We start from the raw sequence: 21,417 nt of genomic DNA, 5'->3' as shown, positions 1-21,417 counted from the left end.
CTTCTTTACCAACTCCTAAGGAGTAGTTGATGAGAAAGTAAATGCTGAAATAAAGACAAATGTAACAGTTGTTCTTTTCTGTCAGCGAATGTTGACCTTTGAGTTCATTCAAGTCGGCTGGACTGCGCTTTCAAAAACCCGCGCTCTTAGGCTTGCCGTCACAGCTCTTTGTTTTGTGACTGCTCCGACCTGCTCTGCGTGCTCCTTAACTGCCCTGTCCGGTGCTTGCTGCTGACCTGTTGCTGACTCATAGCTGACCGATATTTGAAATAAACAAAAAGGGGCAAAAACTGGAATTACCTGGGCAAAATGGCTAGCATTGCCTGCCACCAATCCTCGGGAGGTAACTGATGCTTTTGTATTTTGACAAGTGTCTCATCGGCCTCTGTATACTTGTAATAGTTGGGCAGCATCTCAAATAGATGGTTAACTTCATGTTCCATGTAAAATAACTTTTCTAGCCTGTCATAGAGAGTCTGTCCTGAAGGAGGTCCTGCTTGTGCCAGAGAACTTGATTCAGCAGTAAGTTGATTTGTGACAAAATTATTGATCCTGGTTGCATATTGGTCACGTGTCAATAACTTTCCAGCGCTGGTCAGTAGGCTGGGAAATCCTTTAGTCTGTAGTGCTGCAAGCTTTATTTCAAAATTATCCACATCCCTTTGTATTTCCCGACACCTTGCTTCCAGAGTTTGCACAAAGCTTCTCAATGTGAGCACCCTCTTTGCTGTCAATATGGCATCTGTTCTGTTCATGATATGCAGTGCAGCTAACTCTTCCTTGGTCTGATGATTTAAGAAATTGATCATTCTATTGGCTTGCTCAGGCATGTTTCCCAATGCTGCTTTGGCTCTCTGAGTTTCAAACTGAGCAAGGCCAATTAGTTCTACCTGTTCATACATTGCCTGAATTGACCTCCATTGGCTGGTGATTGACTGATTAATCTTGGTCCACAGAATCTTTTTTATTTCAGCCAAGGTTTTATCCAAAGACAGCTCTTTCTCCAAGGCCTTTATTTTGTCCTTCAGGGCTTTAATTTCCCTTGTCTGCTCAGCCACTGTCATTTTGGACTTATCATATTTTCCTTCCAGATTGGCCAACTTTTCTTTGGCCTCTTTTATCTCTGTTGCTTGAAGCTCTAGCTCTTTGACAGCTTTTGTCAATTCATCCATGCTCATGCTAGAGTCAGGAGCTATTGCTCTTGTAGCTTCTGTCGTTGTTGTAGTAGCTGGAATAACTGGAGGGGTCATTGTTGCCTGTATAGGAGGAACAGTAATAACAGTTGGAACTGTTTGAGGTGGCTGGGAGGTCGACTCTCCCTGCTTTTCTTGTAGTGCTCTCTCCAACTCTCCTTCCATCTCAATTACTCTCTGGTTCAGTTGCATCAGCAAATCCAATGTATCTTCAGCTTCTTTCTCTTTGACCAGTTCACCTGTTTGAGGGTGCTCAGTAGGAAGCAACCTCAATCATTTTTTCAACGCAGCAATATCATCATCTTTCTTTTTCATAAGGGCCCTCACACCCTTAGGATCCTTAGGATTATGTCCTAAGTCCACAATAATGTCCTCCAATGTTTTAATTCTATTGTCTTTGGCTATGGAGGACATTCTTTCTAAATCCAATTGAGTGTTCGTATTCTTCAATGATTCATTCAACTCATGAGCAAGTGTGGCCTTCTCTGCAAGGGTGGCATAGAGCATTTCCGTTGTCTGCTTATGTAGCTCTATTTGATCCATGGGGTGAATTTCCTTGGCTAGGACCTCTAGCCTTGTCTTGACAAAGTCTGCAGCTGACTGAGGTTGCTGAACCTTGGGCTTGAAGTGGCTGAGAACCATTTTTTCTTGTTTGATGTCAAATGCTGCCATCAATCTTTCCTGCTTGGCAGGTGTTGCCTTAAGAAATTGGTCATATAGTTGCACTCTAAGTAGCTCATTTTGAGCTTTGATTTCTTTGAAGCTAGCCTTGATGCTAGTTGGTCTTTTGCCTCGTTGTGTGGAGGAAGACACCTCCATGCCGTGCTGCCTATCTTGCTCTTGCTGAAAAGAGCTTGTAGGTGTATGCTGGCTTGCTTCCCTTCTCGGGCTTTCCATAACTTCTTCACTGACTTCCTCCTCAATTGGAGAGTCAACTCTTTGCCTTTTAGATTCAGGCTGCTGTGTAGACCCACTAGCAGGTGTGGAGTCTTCTCGGTCTCGTTTTCTGCCTCTTTCTTCATTGACAGGAGTTTGCAGAGGTGGCACTTGTAGTGCCTCTGTTTGTTGAGGAGGGGCTTGCTCTTGAGTTTGTTCCATTGAAGTGACAGGTTGTTCAGTGACCATTGGTTGTTCTGTCTCCATTGGCTCTTTTCCTTTGGTTGTACCTGTTGCTGATGTAGATGCTCCTTGGGCAGCTTGTGAAGCTGCAGCTGTAGATGTGCCCTCTTCAACTTGGTATGGCAGTTTGAAAGTTACCTGGTCAGCAGAATCCAAGTCAAGAGTCTTTTCAAGATCTTTAGCAGTTTGCTCCAAAATTTCCTCCTGAGTGAATTCTTCAACTAAAGTGCCTTGTGCCCACGCATCTTGATTAGCATATTTTTCAATGTGTGGGATTTTGCAGTGTTCATAGGGTGTCAATCTATATTTGACTCTTCTGGCATTAATAAAGCCCAGCGGGTCATAAGGGACCCACCAAAAACTTCTTTTCAACTTAAGTTGATCCTTGAGTATCAGGTCAGCATCTTGCCAACCTTCCTTCTTGTTCATGATGAAGGGGCCTAGGTGGTCTCTAAATTTCAGTTGAGCCTTCTTCTTGGTGCTGTGAAAATGAGTCAAGTCTGAATTGATAAGCTGCCTGTAGTATTCCAAAGCAAACAACCTCATTGGTACATATCTTGGGAGCCTGTAAGGACAAAGCTCGCAGCCATAGATTCTGATGACAGTGTGATCCTGGTATAGGTACCAATCACCTAATTTGTACTTCTTAGATAGCTACAATGTCTTCTGCATCTCATAAGTTATTCTGGGAGGCGGAGCTTTCATTAAGAGGCAGGAGACTGGATAAACAAACTGGTCAATGACCTCACAGTATGAGTAAGGAGAATGTTGGACTTGATGAAATACTGGTGACTAGAAGGCAACATATCTTCTTTCTCCCTTTGAATCCAATTTCTTGATGGGGTATTGGAAGCATTCAGATTGGTAATACATGAACAAATGATAGATGTAGGAGGAATATTTGAAAAATCCCTGCCTATCTAGCTTAATGAGTTGGTCATGGATTTTATTTGCTATGAACTTGGCATAATTATATTTGATAGCAGGAGGTTGTCCTTGGCTGAATGAAGACAACAGAACCAACACTGTCTCATCCACATGCTCACTTGTTGTGAAGCCTAACACATAGGATATCATGTCTACAAGTAGCTTGCCCACCTCATTGAAATGGTCATAAAGGAATGGAGGTGGTTCCTTAGGTTGGCAATCTGCCCTCATAAATGTCTTAGCAATTTTTTCAATCTTGGGGCCAGGGAGCCAGGAGGCTTCTTCCAGCAAGTTGTTCATGGAGAAGGGCAATAGTATCTGAGTCTGTTTGAAATTCAACATCTGGTTGATGGAGTCAGGTGTGATATGAAAAAGTATGCTCCCAGATGGAGACTTAACAGCCCTCTGACTTGGCTCATAATTTGCAGCACACAGGTGAATAATCTCAGGAAAAATATTGACAGAGGGGAGGAAATAATGTGGCAAATTGGACTCCCATATGCCATACATGTCAGTGTTGTTTATAAAGTTGTTTCTTAGCTGACAGTAGGTATGCAAATGATTTATGTTCGCAACCAGGTCTTGAATAAGATAATCTGTGTCAGCCAAGGCCATTGACTCAAGCTCTTTACTTGGTGGGTTTATGGGAGCGATGTTCAGAGCTGATGGAGTGGCCATTATGCAACTTTTGAATGCTTGAGCTGAAAGGAGGATTAATGCTATGAGAGACCAACTTTGCAGAGTTTTGGGTCAACTTTCCTTCCCTTAGTGAATTCTCTGGAGTTAGAGACTGTGAGAAACAATGCAAAGGGGGCCGAGGATAATTATAGTTTCAGTGAACTAACTTAAGCTGTGGAATAAGGTAAAATAGGGCAATGTTGAGCTGCTGCAAGATTTTTCCTGGAGGCCGAGCTCTAAACGGAACTCACCAGTGAAATTGTAAATGGGCAGAAGGTTTACGAGGCTTTTTCTGAAGTGAAGGGTTTCCAGTGGTTTTGAATAAAGATTTAAGCGTGGCAGAGCTGCCAATTGGGGAAATCTGTAGGCTTACAGTATGTGCAGTGGATAAAAGGAAAAATAGGAGCGAAAAAGGGGAAGATATGACAAATACCTGGTTTAAACAGCGCCGAGAGTGGGCGAGCTGGAGCGAAGGTAGGCTATGAAGTCGAATTGCAGGCCGCATCAGCTGGTCTGGTTGATTTCAAACTTTGGGAATGAGGAAATGAATAAAACAGTGAACCGGAGCCTTCAAATGAACCAATAGAAGTGAAATACAATGGTCATTTGCGCGCTTCTTTTAAGCAAAAAATTGACATTTTGGCGCTTTTTCGGGGTGACGTCAGCCTGACGTCATCGGCGGGTCCCGGGTACGGATGGATGATGTGGCAGCTGACGGGGCAGTGACGTGGCAATGACATGGTGGCAGGGTGAGGGGAGGTGAGGGATGAGGTGGCGGCAATCGTGGCACAGCAGTGGAGGCACGGAAGGTGACGCGTGGTGAAATGTGGCGCTGATGTCATGCAGGCGAGGGCGGTAAGCGGTTTCATGGCGCACCGCTTTAGCGCCTGGGTGGTTTGGGAGGAGGGGGCTCCGCCACAGCCGAGGAGGTGACGCGTGGCGGGAGTACGACGGGAAAACCGCCGATCTCCCGGACGCTAACCCTCGGCATGTCCGGGCGTGAAAACACCCGCCCACCGTAGATCTTGGGCACGCCAGATCTGACGGCTGGCGGGGCGGACAAGGCGGCAGAAGGATAAGGGACGGGGTCTGTGGCGCCTTTTTTATTTATTTGGTTCGATGGGGGGGAACTTTAGGAAAATGGGTTTATGGGTTTATATGCGAGCGGGGGTTAAATGTTTAGTTTAATGTTTAATATAATATTCAAACATTAACTTTGTAAAAATGACTGCGGAGGGGAATAAATGGCTATCAGTTCAACCAGGGGTTAACTGATCCCAAGGGACAAATAGGGAGGGTTAAATGTAAGTCCTAGATGGATTTGAAATTTCCCCATATTTTTAGAACATATGGCTATAGTGCCAAGGGGTGGGGATATTATTATTTTTGGGATTTTATATAATTTTTTGTAATAATAGGGACGGGAAAATTTAGTTAGGGAGCTATATAATAGGACTAGAAGTTAATATGAGTTTGTGAAATGAAAATGTAAGGGGAATGATGATAAATCTATGAAGTGATGATAGACATAGAAATTGTGTAGAAGATGAAAACATTTTTACACAAGAAATGTGGCTTCTTTTCATGAAGAAAGCCAAAACTTTGACTTAATGTTTCACAAAAATGAAATGGAATCAGGACTTGTTGGGCAGATCCCAAGGTCCTTTGGGGGTGTTAGTAAGAAACTTTGAGGGGGAGTGAAAGGAAATTAGACATGCTTTCCAGAATTCTGCCACCAAAACACTGCTTTGCTACCTCTGCCACTAATGAGCTGAGCTTTCTTAGTCAAGGCCAAAAACCGAAGATGATCTTGTTTCTGCAACCCCAAGCTACCTACCCAACCTAATACACCTAGCATTTTTTGTTACTTCAGGAAGGGTGCACTTGGACTTGCAGACCCTGATTGCTTTTTTTCTTTTTTAACTGCCCTCCTATCTAAAAACTACCCTTATTGCTTCCAAGGGCCCAGATTAGACAGTTGGGCGCCTTCATTCTCTACCTAGCTACTAACCTGCCAAGCTTAAACTGTTTGGACAGATTTTCTTTCTCTATCATCTAAGACAAACAATTTAAACCTAGGGTAACCAAGCTTAGGCTGTTTGGCTTTCCCTTAACTGAGAAATCTTTCAAAAATGGAACTTTTGCAGCATGAAAAAGATGAACATTTTTGGCACTTCCACTGTCAATCATGAAATATGAAACCTGTTGCAACAGGAGGCTAACACAGGTGAGAAAGATAATGTTGTTCCTTACACGAAGCTTAATTTAGTGGAGAATGGACATGGGTTGCAACCAAAAGAGTTTCAAAATAGAGGTGATGGTAGGAGATAGTTGCAGTGTTGGATATATGGAAATGATCATATTAAGAAGGTTTGTAGGTTGTATAACTATGGTGGTCCTTGAATCTACAATGCATAGGAGGCGTAGAAAGTTGGGGATGTTGGACAGAGAATTCCCTCATATTTATGCGTCATTGGGTAATAGGTAGGCATATCGCTAGGCATTTATTATTGAGTTGGACGGTAAGAATTGTCATCAATTTGTTTCTATTTTGACTGAACCTAGATCTAATTATAGATATGTTAACCCTGACCTAGTGGATAAGTGTGGTTTGAGAAAAAATGTGCATGTAGATTCTTGGTTGGTGTAGTTAGCTTCAATTACTAAGCAGAGAGTTCAACATTGGGTAAGAGCTTGTGCATTTGAGTTGAATGCTATGCCTACATTAACGCATCTTAATGTACTTCCATTGGGAGCATACAATATGCTTCTGGGTATGGATTGGTTGTGTCTTCACAAGACTAAGGTGGATTTTTATGAGAATTCTATTGAGTGCTTGGATGAAAATGGAGAACAAAGAATCTTACAGGGTAAGAAGAAGGAAACATAAGTTAGAATGGTTACGACTATGCAGAAAAAGCGCAGTTGTAAGAAAGGGTGTGCATTATTTGTAGTGCATATTTACAATGATAAATGTAAGGATATTGAGGATGAGGAAGTCTTCAAGAAGTATCTAGTCTTACAGTAGTTTCAGGATGCATTTCTCGCAAATATTTTAGAGTTCCCGCCTAACAAGGAAGTGGAATTTTCTATTGAGTTGGTACTAGGAGTAGCACCAACATCAAAGTCACCATACAGGATGAGCACAATAGAGTTAGTGGAATTTTCAGTTGAAGGAAATGCTTGAAAAATGATACATTAGGCCAAATGTGTCACCTTTGGGTGCACCAATATTGTTTGTGAAGATGAAGCATGGTAATCGTAGGTTGTGTATTGATTATAGGTAGTTGAACAATGTGATAATTAAGAACATGTACCCATTGCTGAGAATCAATGACCTCTTTGATCAGTTGAAGGGAAAACCAATGTTCTCGAAGATTGATTTTAGATTATATCATCATGCATGCATCAAAGAAGAGGACATCTACAAGAGTGTTTTTCAGACTAGGTATGAGCATTATGAGTTTGTTGTGGTTCCTTTTTGTTTGACTAATGATCCATCTACTTTCAAGTGTTTAATGAATAGTGTGTTGCATCCTTATCTAGACAACTTTTTGATTACATTAATTGATGATATATTGATATATTCTAAGAATTAGGAAGAGCATGCTAAACACTTAGTAGAAGTATTGAGATTGCTAAGAGAGAATCAATTGTATGCCAAGCTTAGTAAGTGTAGTTTCTTTGGGACAAAGGTACATTACTTGTGGCATGTTGTCTCCAAGGAAGGCATAACAGTGGATCCAGAAAAGATAAGAGCTATCATGGAATGGGAAGCTCCTAAGAATGTGGATGAGGTCAGGTCATTCATGGGGTTAGCCGATTACTACAAAAGGTTCATCAGGAAATTCTCATAGATTTCCTATCCCATTACATCATTGTAGAGAAAGGGGAAGAAAGTTAAATGTACATAGGAATGTGAAAAACGTTTTGAGAATTTGAAGTAGTTGTTGACAAATGCTCTAGTTCTCAAGATTGCAGACTGAGATAAAGAGTTTTTGGTGTGTACAAATTCTTACAAGAGAGGAATAGGTTTAGTTTGATGTAGGAAGGATGTGTGGTATGCCACGAATCAAGGAAAATGCATGAGCACGAGTAGAACTATGTGACAAATGATCTTGAGCTGACAACGATAATTTGTACATTGAATATGTGGAGGAACTATCTTCTTGGTAGGAAGTTTTTCATGATGAATGATCACAGTGGGTTGAGATACTTGTTTGAGAAACTAAATTTGAATTCTAGGAAATCTACATGGTTGGCCATGCTCAATGAGTTCGACTTTGAGATTAGGTACATCAAGGGTAAGGGGAACAGGTTTGCAGATGCTCTTACCAGAAGAGTGCAAGGAAATTTCATAGCAACTATGAGTTCATATGGGACAAATTTATAGGATTAGATCTTATAGGGAAGGCAACAGGATGACTTGTATAGGGAGCTTAGGTATAGGTTACAACAACAGGGTGCAGGTGATCAGGATGTGGACTATCATCTAGCGACAGATGGTTTCGTGAGATTTAGGGATAGGATGTATGTGCCCAACAACAGTGAGCTTAATAATATTATCTTGCGGGAATTGCATGTTAAGGCATCCGAGATATTATAAGACATTGACATGTATGAAGAAGTTTTATTATTGGATAAATATGAAGAAAGAGATAGTTGAGTTCGTAGTAAGGTGTTTGGATTTTCAACAAGTAAAAGAAAAGTGTAAGTGTCCAAGTGGTTTACTATAGTTGATTTCGATTCCAAAGTGGAAATGGAAGGTCATATCCATGGAATTCATTACAGTTTTGTTGAGGAAATCTATAGAACATTATTCCATCATGGTTTTGGTTCACAGGTTGACTAAGGTAGCTCACGTCATAATAGTTAAGCGTACTTATTCCGCTAGTGAGGTGGAACAAGGCTTCATCATAGAAATAATGAGATTTCATGGTATTCCTAGGAATATTGTGTCAGACATATATGCTAAGTTCACTTCCAGGTTTTGGAAGGAGTTATTTGCACGTTTGGGTACAAAGTTTTCCTTCAGTACAACTTATAATCCTTAGATAGACGGACAGATAGAGAGGGTCAATAGGATTTTGAAGGACATGTCAATAATGTATGTTATGCATCAATAAAGGAGGTGGGAGGAGTATCTTCCATTTGTTGAATTTTCTTAGAAAAATGGTTATTAGGAGTCATTGAGGATGAGTCCATTTGAGGCAATTTATGGGTGGAGTTGTAATACCCCCATCAGCTAGAGTGATCTAGTGAATAGGGTTTTGATAAGACCAAATATGTTGGAAAAAATGGAACACAAAATGTAGGTTATCAAGAAGAATCTAAAGTTAGCATAGGATAGAAAAAATATTTATCCAGATCAACATAGGGCATTTAAGGAGTTTCGGGTTGGGGAACATGTGTACTTGTGCATTAAGCCCAAGAAGATCTCCTTGGGGATTGGGTCACGTGCAAAGTTGGAATCTCAGTATTGTGGGACTTTCAAGATCCTTGAGAGGATTGGACCAGTGGCCTACATACTTGCATTACGTCTGAGAGTGAAAGTCCATGATGTGTTCCATCATTCATTTCTTAAACGATATTTGAAATATGTTGATGATGTGATTGATTGGTATGTATTGCAGGTGTATCCAAAAGGATAATTCCAGCCGAAACCTCGGTGAAATTTGCAATAGAAATAACTCATGGTATGAAACCAAGCAATGCAACAAGTTAAAGTGCAGTGAAAGAATTTCGGGCCCGATGAAGCTACATGGGAGATGGCTGATTAGGTGCAGATTATACTTCATTTATTGTTGGTTAAGGAAAAGGAGTTTTGGTATATGTATATATTTATGTATGGTTTCTATTATAGATACTATAACGAGCTATCTTATAAAGCTCCAATGATAGGTATGGTTATCATGTTGTTATGCTTGTCTTGTTGGTTTTTCTTTTCAGCAAGTTCATTGTAAATACTGCATCGAGCTAAGTTATAAAGCTTCAAGGGAAGCATGTTTTGGTTTTCAATGGTCATGCTGGTCATAGGTGTCATAGAACACCGAAGACAGTGTTCCCCTAAGGGGGAAGGGTCTATAACAACCCCAGGTTAAAAGTTCATGTAATAAAGTTAATAAAGGAAAAATAAGACCAAGGTCATGAGATACGTATTCCAAGCTAAATGTTGGGAAAAAACATCCTAGTGGGTGTTCATTTTGATTTATTATTGCTAAGGAAATTGGAAAAGGCATTGGAAAAGGCTTTGAAATGGAAAAGAGGCATTACTTGGTATTTATTTATGAAAATAAAGGAAAATAGGAGGAAATGAAGGTGAAAAGTCACAGGTTGCATGTGAGGAAGAAATTGAAGGAAAAATAGAGGAAATTAAAGAAAATAGAGGCCTCAATAACAAAAATGATTCTAAGGAACAATTCATAACCTTTTTCAGTTCTAGATTGGAGCCCTCTCTCTATTCTCTCTCTCTCTCTCTCTCATAGTCTTGCACACTTAGAGCATTCTTGGAGCACTCTAGCATTTGAGAAAGGAAGGCAAAGGAAGGATAAGAAAGCAAAGTAAATAAAGGATTGAGTAAGGGAAGTTTGGATCGAGCAACCTCATAAGGAATACTTGCAGTTATCGAGTTGCATGTATGATTCCCTTGCTAGTTTTGACATGCATTGTACATGCATGTGTGTATTTGGTTCTCTTGTTGTCATTGATATGGGTTTTCCTAGGTGTGACAGTGGTTTAGCCTTGCCTTTCCATTTTTGGATAGCTATGGTGAGATGGAGTTATTTCATTTGGTTGAGCATTGGATTGTTGGATGGTTTTGGAATCGGGTGAGGTGGTATTACGAAAATTCTCAAGGGCCTAGGAATCCCTTAACTAGTAATCAGCAGGATTATGGTAAAGCTTGAGGGTGGAGAAGAGAAAATTCCTCCAGGTATTAGTCAAGAAATACAGAGGCATCCAAGCTTGTTTAGGGTGTAGTGATCCCCTGACTAGTTTCGGCAGGATTATGGTAAAGTCTGGTAGTGTATGTTTGTTTTTTGGGCGTAAGAATCCCTTGATTGATAATGGCAGGATTGCAGTAAAGCCTGGTTATGTAGGTGTTTGTTTCAAGCCTAGAAGTTTGTTGACCAATTTTAGCAGGATTGAGGTAAGGCCTAATAAATCCCTGGTTGTTTTGTTGTGAGACACACAATCATGATTGGAATATGGCACGGGAGTGATTGGATAAAATAAAGATTTGGTTCAACCCAATCTATGGTTGGGTGGCGTGTGAAAGTCCCTAACATGGTTGGCTTTTTCATATGTTAATAAGAGCTCTATTATCTTGTATTTCATTATTATTTATACTTGCTATTATACGGATTTGATGGCTATTCTATCATTGTTATTATTTTGGTTATATGTTGGTTATAAACATGGTTTTATGACATATTCTAACTATGGCTCTTATCATGTTTTGATTGGTAATTGAAGGGTTATTGAATGGATGACTTAATAGATGTTATTGTAGCTATTATGAGAGGGTGTTAGACCTTGTTGATGATTCTCATATAAGTATCAGACCCCTATGTTCATATAGGCATTTCTGACCTGTAGGTTACATGTTCAAAATGCGTTTGATGAAATGTATGTCATGGTTAGGTCTGGTTAGGTCAAGTTCTTGACTAAGTTTTGCATTAATGGCTTTGTCCTTGTGTCATTCATCATTCTAGAAAGTTTTATCAAGTTATGGGAAGAGGTCTGGATCACTGGGACTTCATTGGTGGAGCAATATCATATCACGTGCATTCATATTAGGGGATATATATTGATGAAAAAATGACATAATATATTGGGTGTAGAGGGCTTTTATATTGGCAAGTATAAAATATGAAACTCAAATTTATGAAAAAATATAAGGGGTTGTTCTAGACTTTTTTGTGCCCTACAACTCCAAGCATGAAATGTCCATAAACCAAGGGCTCCTAAGTCCCTAAAAGTGTTGTTCTAACCCCTAAATGAACAAGGTCAATAGGTTACAGCTTCTCCCAGAAGTTCTCCACCAGAAACTGCTCAGAATAAGTCAAAACAAGATCATTTCAGCTGCTCCATTGGCTAGGTGCGTTGCATTGCACCTAAATACACTGTGAGGGTGCGTTGCATTTCAAAAGTCCCTTCTGTGGGGTGCGATGGGCGAGAAATGACAAATGGCAGTGTCATTCCGCAAGGTGGAGAGACAATGGAAGCTTCCAGAATCTTCTCCAATGACACTTGCCTCACTGATTTCGACCAAGGATGAGTAAGAGGCTTTCAGTCTCCAAGTGGAAGCAAGAACTGACAGAGAGAAGACACTAATCAAATCACAAGCTGACTCATCCTCCTTACAGATATCTATATATGGATCCCTCATCCCAGAGATCCAGAGGCTGGAATTTTTCATATTGTAAGGAATTGTTGTTGGTTTTTTGAGAGAAACATCAGATTGTTGGGTGATCTATGCTTTGTTTGAGGTGAAGAGGGGCTTCTTTGCTGGGAGGTTGATGCTGGGTCAGGAACCACTGGTTGTAACTCCTCCTGGATCTTTTCTTGTTTATCAATAAAAGCTATTTGAGTTTTCCTCCATGCTTTTGTATCATTGATGCTTGTTACATTTGTATGGTTAACTTAAATCTGATCCTAAGTTGTTTATGAATATAGATCCATGTCTTTGTGTAGTTTTCTTCTTCTGTGATCTTACAGGTACTTTGTGAAGCTGGGCAAGTAAGGGAGCAGGTAGCTGGAGACTATCAAAGAAGAGAAGGATTGGATCAAAGGACTAGCGCAAGACACAGGTTGGTTCTTTCTATTCCTCTCTATCTATAGTTCATAAAGGAAATACAAAAGTAATTTTTTCTTTGTTTGTTTCTAAGGCAGCTGTCACACCTTAGTGGGATAGAGTAGTTCTAAATAGACACTTTTCCCTGTAACAAAATGGCGACTCCGCTGGGATTAGATGACGAAAAAGGAATTTTGGAGTTTCCTTTACGTTCCTTTTCAGACTCTCTAAAATTGAAAAGGACCGAGTTATCTTTTTCGTTAAACTCGTTAAAAAGATTAATAGCGAAAAACTTGTCTTTAGACGAGAATGAGTTTCACTATCGCTAGGCTCGTTAAAATGTAGCGATGGGTTTGCCCAAAGGGAAAATTATAGAACAAGCATATGTTATCCTCCTCAAGCTTGACAAAAATAAAGAGGTACTGGTCCGCAATGACTGGGGAAAAATTGGGAAGAAAACTCAAAGAAACTTTGTTGGTAGCAAGTCGCTCTTGAACCTGACACTTCCACTCCGTGTCCGAGTCGGGTTGGGTTGTTTCATTCACCAGTCACATCGCCATGGTCACGCCATACCATCCACATTTGGGGTTAATGCTACCAATCCATCACATCAGTGTCGCCGATATGTTCAAGAGAAGTCATCCAGAGAAGTCACCTGTGTCTCACCCACTACCGTACATTATACTCCATTCTTTCATGACCGCCACCCTGAACCTTATATCACCAGATCGTTTTCACCTCCATTAAAATCATTTGCTCCGTTCCGTGTCATTGATGTGGGATTCATTAAGGCCCTCCTGTGACGGATCGCTTCTTGTCGACATCAGCTCATTATCCAAGAAGTTGATCTAGGAACACCCCATTCAGTACTTTGAAGCTTGCATGCCTCAATGGCAAGTTTCTCACTTCCGGCGACAGGTTTACATCAATGGCCTTCGACCGAAAGATTTTGCGTGGTGTTCGACGCCAACTCCTTTATTCACACCACGTGAATTGTACTGCAGTACCTTGAGGATCATTATCATTATCAGTGATTCCTCTCGCGTTTGTTAACAGTTTACATCATTGACTGGTAATCAAGCGATGTCTTTCCATGTTCGACTTCAGAACATTTCTCACATGGATCGACTTGTACTTCGAGTGAAGATCGAACGAGATTGAAGACCCCGGATCTAGTTTCATCCATCCGGGATGTAATATATATTCAGGAAAATAAATACATTAAATGTACATCATTGCTGCACAGATAATCATCCACTCAAAAGGATGATGGCTCTACCAGAATCATCAGTCTACACTCAGACGATTGTCTGTCCTATGTACATGAAAATGAATTTATAAAGCTGAGCATGGGAATGCCCGCCTCAGCTAGATCATGAAAATAGTATGAAGATAATGTATTGTATTGTATCTTATTACAGGTCTCCTCCCAGCATTGAAAGAACTACGGATCCTCATAATAAATCATTTCACCCAACACCAAAAGGTTAACGGCCTCATACTTTAGGGGGCAACTGTTATAGACATTTTTGTGCCCTACAACTCCAAGCATGAAATGTCCATAAACCAAGGGCTCCTAAGTCCCTAAAAGTTTTGTTCTAACCCCTAAAGGAACAAGGTCAACAGATTACAGCTTCTCCCAGAAGTTCTCCACCAGAAACTGCTCAGAATAAGTCAAAACAGGATCATTTCAGCTGCTCCACTGGCTAGGTGCGTTGCATTGCACCTAAATACACTGTGAGGGTGCGTTGCATTTCAAAATTCCCTTCTGTGGGGTGCGATGGGTGAGAAATGACAAATGGCAGTGTCATTCCACGAGGTGGAGAGACAATGGAAGCTTCCAGAATCTTCTCCAGTGACACTTGCCTCACTGAATTCGACCAAGGATGAGTAAGAGGCTTTCAGTCTCCAAGTGGAAGCAAGAACTGACAGAGAGAAGACACTAATCAAATCACAAGCTGACTCATCCTCCTTACAGATATCTATATATGGATCCCTCATCCCAGAGATCCAGAGGCTGGAATTTTGCATATTGTAAGGAATTGTTGTTGGTTTTTTGAGACAAACATCATATTGTTGGGTGATCTATGCTTTGTTTGAGGTGAAGAGGGGCTTCTTTGCTGGGAGGTTGATGCTGGGTCAGGAACCACTGGTTGTAACTCCTCCTGGATCTTTTCTTGTTTATCAATAAAAGCTATTTGAGTTTTCCTCCATGCTTTTGTATCATTGATGCTTGTTACATTTGTATGGTTAACTTAAATCTGATCCTAAGTTGTTTATGAATATAGATCCATGTCTTTGTGTAGTTTTCTTCTTCAGTGATCTTACAGGTACTTTCTGAAGCTGGGCAAGTAAGGGAGCAGGTAGCTGGAGACTATCAAAGAAGAGAAGGATTGGATCAAAGGACTAGCGCAAGACACAGGTTGTTTCTTTCTATTCCTCTCTATCTATAGTTCATAAAGGAAATACAAAAGTAGTTTTTTCTCTGTTTGTTTCTAAGGCAGCTGTCACACCTTAGTGGGATAGAGTAGTTCTAAATAGACACTTTTCCCTGTAACAAAATGGCGACTCCTCTGGGGAGCTAATTAGTTTGTTTGTTTATCATTCTTTGTTTGTTTGTTTCATAAACTTATAAGTGGCATTCGAACTGCATTTGCCATAACAAATGCAAAGTAGACATCTGCTGCTTCAATCCATTCACTGGATCTGTTTATGATTTAAACAACTGATTCACAAACTATTTGATTGCCCTTGTGATAGCTCTTAGATCCTCCTTAGATCTACCCCTGATTTTTGAATTACTGATTGCTTTTTACTCGGCCAAAAACCAAAGACTGAACTGCAAACTGTGACCCAGAACCCGGATAGAGTCTCATTTCTGGCCCAGCGCAGGTACTGTTAAGAGATCCTGAATTTCAGCGCACTTCCCGAAAGGGCAACCTGCGCTGCATTTCAGATTCTCTGTGTTACAGGTGCGCTGATCAGACTAGCCCTGTGCAGCTGTGGTTCTTGTGTTTCATTCTTTCCAGTTCTATCTCTGAATTTTGCTGCCTGTGATCAGTATATGTCTGTTTGAAACCCCTTTTCCTTGCTGTTATTCCGCCTCCTTTGTACAAAAGAACTGTAGATGTTTTTGTGTGTTTGTTGAGTCATTTACAGTTCTCCTTAGCAAAAGTAGCGTAATCGTACTGTCGTCCTTTGATTTGAATCTGTCGTAAGTGTCGATTTCAATCGTTGGAAAGAGTTTGATTGCTGTTGATGGTTGATTATCCTGTTACTATTGCTTTTGGTCTGGATTTGTGATTTTCTAGTGTCAAAAACGAGTATTCATTTCAAAATCGTAAGGTGTCGTAATAATCTCTATTTTCGATTTCGAAAGAAGCTTGTTTATGTTTGTCGCTTGAAAAGAAATTCAGATTTGTGCATCAACTTTCTTTTTAGCATCCATATACTAAGAAATTCGAAAACAAATACATGCATGTGCATTTGCATATAGACAGTCTGTTTGGCTTGATTTAGGAAAGTGCATTTACAGTGTGCTCTTTGCTCTTTGTGAAAAGATTATGTCTTTCTTTTCCCTAGTAGCTAGGATTTTCATTGCATAAAAGAGATAAAAGTTTGTTTATCATCTTTAGATTGCATTTTAGGAATTACATCTACATCTCGTGGTGAACCAAAAAGGAAAACTTCATAAGCAAGATCAACTTAAAATAAATTCAATGAATCTAACAATGCTTTGGAACTTAACGCACAACATTTATAGGTCTAGGCTAGAGACGTATTCCAGCGTCGTAAAGCCTGGTAACTGTTGTTCTCACTGTTGGTTGGGTGATTCCTCCACTTTGAGACGATAAGTGTCAGTACGGATTTGTGCTCCCACGTACCATCGAGTATATTTTGGGAGACCCCTATAGGCTTAAATCCTTTATCCATAGGAAGCCGTGTCTGCCGCCCTATCGATCGCAATGCACTGAACACAACATTCGGGAAGATTGACTGCCGTACTGTAAAAAGTATTCTGCAGTTTTGCGATTGGTTTGGTACTCCCTCTACCTAGACTTCCAGAGCAGTCCCTTTCGTTCCTTTTCAGACTCCTTAACAGAAAAGGTCCATCTGAGCACTTGTCACTTCAGGCTCATTAAAAATCGAAGGAGACTAGAGTCATCTTTTGTTTTTTCTCGACTCTTAAAAACTGAAAAAACAAGTTGTGTCAAAGTGTCTAAAATTTATTTTAAACGGAATATTCATTACCCCTTTCCTACGTTGATCTTGGGTTGAGAAAATGGAGTCCACCAACCAAGGAATTCCCCTTGGAGGAAATCCTAGTCCCTTCTCCTCTTGGGGAGATGTTGGTGCACCCCATATGGCCACATTGTCGCTTCCAGGACTGACAATTGGTTTGCCTGTATGGCTCTTCTCAACCTCTGTCGTTCAGAACACCACTATTCCTGAACAATCGAATCAGCAATTAGACGAGTCCAGAGTTACCCACCAACCTTCTACTTCCTCTAATTCTTCCTCTCCTCCTTCCTCTTCGCTTGATGGGGCTACTAAAGCCAAAAGTCAAGTACCTAAGGAGAAGAAGGAAAAGAAGAAGAAAGAGAAGAAGAAGAAGGAGCCAAAAGCGAATGGGGGAAAACGAGTGTCGTCTAACGAAAATCCACACACTGCACCGACCATGCCTAAATCGCCATGTGTCATTTGCAAGGGAGACCACTATCACAAATATTGTCCTTGCATCCCTCGGATCTTAAGGGACTGGTCTCCCCGTTTGCACAACCCGGTGTCGTCAACCTTTGATGATCATGTTGAAAACACACCGTCAACTAGTGAAAGTGAAGCCCCAGGACAAAAAGGAAAATATAGATTTCCTTGTAAACTGTGCGAAGGCAATCATGCCATCCACCGTTGTCCCTTCTTAGATGAGGCTAAAGGAGTTTTGGACGATCGTCCGGTTTCACCTTCACAACTTCCTCCTGGATATAAAAAGCTCTTGCCGAGTCCGTCACCCGTTGAAAATCCGGGTGGGTGGTCGGCTGAAGCACCTATCATTGAAGATAAACCATCTGAATCCATACCAGACGAAAGTCAAAAGGTCGAGGCGGCAGTTGACCCGGTCTTGCCTTCAGAGGTTTCATCTTCAGATGATACAGTCACTGAAGAGAACAAGGATGACACCGTCCAAATTCTCTTCATAAACACAGACTCCAACGAACATGGGGGCAATTTACCCGTTCCTTTACCGCAGGAAGGAAGTTCGTCAGAGTCATACCCGGCCGTCTATTCGGTCCCACCTCCAAGCAACCTAGTTGTCTCCTTCGACTGGAATCAACTAGGCAGACCCCGTTTACTAGCTAGTATACCATTCCGAATTATTGTCCAAATATATAGAATGGTACTGGCTGGTACCATCATAGATGAGGGGGCTTCTATGAGTATCCTTTCCTCAACTGCTTGGAAAGCGCTTGGTTTGCCATCGCTTTTGCTTGAGATGAGAAATCTAACAAGCTTTGATAAAGGAACCAGTCGACCGTTAGGGATCCTTCCCAATGTGCCCATAACATTGAGAGGGAAAACCATTCACATGAATGTGATGGTAGTTCAAGGACCCCTGGATTACAATCTACTCCTTGGACGAGACTATATTTATTGCATGGGAGCAATTGTCTCCTCACTCTTTAGAGTAATGTGTTTTCCGCACGAAGGAAGAGTGGTCAAGCTCGTAGACCAGCTTTCATTTCCCGGATCACGCATAGTAAATAGTCATATGCCATCCTTGAATGGTCTTTTCATGCAAGAAATGTCTCAATCTCCAGTCCGTCCACCCGATGAGTGCGAGTGATTCGGGGGGACATGACTAAAACCCAGGGGGCATGCATCCTGGTCTACTTCGGCAGGAAAACTTCGGGTATAAGGTAGGTTTCCGCGAGAGAATATGACCTCCGTACTCCCATCCGTGATTGGAAGGGGGAGTTGGACTGGAACAAGATCCTCTTGTCAAAGTTATGTTAGGGATGGTCACGCCATACCATCTGCTCACCTTTGTTTACTTTGGTGGACATCGCCAAAGAAGTTTTTTGTTTGCACTGTGAATAGAGAAATCTTTGGGTAACCTGTAAGAGGTAGGCCTCTCTCGGTAAAACGAATGTTTTAACGGACTAAAGAAGGGGTAACCTTGAAACTCTGTTTTATACCTGGGGGCATGCAAACCTTTTGGAGTGCAAGCAAAGAGCGACTATTTATTTTTCTAAATTTATAGGACCTCTAACCCTTTAAACTCGTAGGATTGGTCGTTTCCTAACTTGCATAAAGAAAGGATGTGGGGCAAAACTCTAAAAGCTGCCGTTTTTATATGAGACATTCTTATCATACGACTGGAGTATTCGAGCAGTTTTAGCACATAGTTCAAGCTCGTTAAAAAATAAACATAAGACATGAGCAAATGTTTCTACCCACGTTTAAGCTCGTTAAAAAATGAACTATTCCCCGGTAAATAACCGTCGTGAATGTAGTACTTCAACCATTAAAGCCTTGGTCGTGTTTGCACCGTCACCTCCACTTTTTCATTGGCCGATCATTCACCTCCATTTGATTGTTTACCCATTTTGAGGAACAGCTGCGAAGAGTGATCTCACTAGCCATCCTTGTGACACTACCGTGATTGGAAAATTCCAAACCTTACCTGGAATCAGCTGCTACCCATTTTATCACTCGTTCCTCAAAAGACGAGTCTCCTTTAAGCTCTTTTCAACTAACTCATAAAATATGAAAAGATTGCCGAGTCCTTGGCCTTCCAACTCGTTAAAGGGACAAGAAGTGCTATCCCTCCTCTAGATTTTAATCTTTTTGGACCTGAGGGATTATTACACAAAAAGATCGAGCACTTGTTTTGTTCGGCTCGTTAAAAGTATCAAAAATTCATCCCTTCTGTATTGTTTTATACTTTTTCGGACTTAAGGGATTAGATGACAAAAAAGGAATTTTGGAGTTTCCTTTACGTTCCTTTTTAGACTCTCTAAAATTGAAAAGGACCGAGTTATCTTTGTCGTTAAACTCATTAAAAAGATTAATAGCGACAAACTTGTCTTTAGACGAGAACGAGTTTCACTATCGCTAGGCTCGTTAAAACGTAGCGATGGGTTTGACCGAAGGGCAAATTATAGAACAAGCATATGTTATCCTCCTCAAGCTTGACAAAAATAAAGAGGTACTGGTCAGCAATGACTGGGGAAAAATTGGGAAGAAAACTCAAAGAAACTTTGTTGGTAGCAAGTCGCTCTTGAACATGACACTTCCACTCCATGTCCGAGTCGGGTTGGGTTGTTTCATTCACCGGTCACATCGCCATGGTCACACCATACCATCCACATTTGGGGTTAATGCTACCAATCCATCACATCAGTGTTGCCGATATGTTCAAGAGAAGTCATCGAGAGAAGTCACCTGTGTCTCACCCACTACCATACATTATACTCCATTCTTTCATGACCGCCACCCTGAACCTTATATCACCAGATCGTTTTCACCTCCATTAAAATCATTTGCTCCATTCCATGTCATTGATGTGGGATTCATTAAGGCCCTCCTGTGACGGATCGCTTCTTGTCGACATCAGCTCATTATCCAAGAAGTTGATCTAGTAACACCCCATTCAGTACTTTGAAGCTTGCATGCCTAAATGGCAAGTTTCTCACTTCCGACGACAGGTTTACATCAATGGCCTTCGACCGAAAGATTTTGCGTGGTGTTCGACGCCAAGTCCTTTATTCACACCACGTGAATTGTACTGCAGTACCTTGAGGATCATTATCATTATCGGTGATTCCTCTCGCACTTGTTAACAGTTTACATCATTGACTGGTAATCAAGCGATGTCTTTCCATGTTCGACTTCAGAACATTTCTCACATGGATCGACTTGTACTTTGAGTGAAGATCGGACGAGATTGAAGACTCCGGATCTAGTTTCATCCATCTGGGCTGCGATATATATTCAGGAAAATAAATACATTAAATGTACATCATTGTTGCACAGATAATCATCCACTCAAAAGGATGATGGCTCTACCAGAATCATCAGTCTACACTCAGATGATTGTCTGTCCTATGTACATGAAAATGAATTTATAAAGCTGAGCATGGGAATGCCCGCCTCAGCTAGATCATGAAAATAGTATGAAGATAATGTATTGTATTGTATCTTATTACAGGTCTCCTCCTAGCATTGAAAGAACTTCGGATCCTCATAATAAAGCATTTCACCCGACACCAAAAGGTTAACGGCCTCATACTTTAGGGGGCAACTGTTATAGACATTTTAGTGCCCTACAACTCCAAGCATGAAATGTCCATAAACCAAGGGCTCCTAAGTCCCTAAAAGTGTTTTTCTAACCCCTAAAGGAACAAGGTCAATAGATTACAGCTTCTCCCAGAAGTTCTCCACTAGAAATTGCTCAGAATAAGTCAAAATTGGATCATTTCAGCTGCTCCACTGGCTAGGTGCGTTGCATTGCACCTAAATACACTGTGAGGGTGCGTTGCATTTCAAAATTCCCTTCTGTGGGGTGCAATGGGTGAGAAATGACAAATGGCAGTGTCATTCCGCGAGGTGGAGAGACAATGGAAGCTTCAAGAATCTTCTCCAGTGACACTTGCCTCACTGAATTCGACCAAGGATGAGTAAGAGGCTTTCAGTCTCCAAGTGGAA

Source organism: Pinus tabuliformis, chromosome 9 (genome assembly GCF_031772625.1).
Source record: "Pinus tabuliformis cultivar Carrire ecotype Pingquan chromosome 9, CPIR1, whole genome shotgun sequence".
In the NCBI taxonomy this organism is placed as follows: domain Eukaryota; kingdom Viridiplantae; phylum Streptophyta; class Pinopsida; order Pinales; family Pinaceae; genus Pinus; species Pinus tabuliformis.
This window is presented reverse-complemented; position numbering follows the sequence as displayed.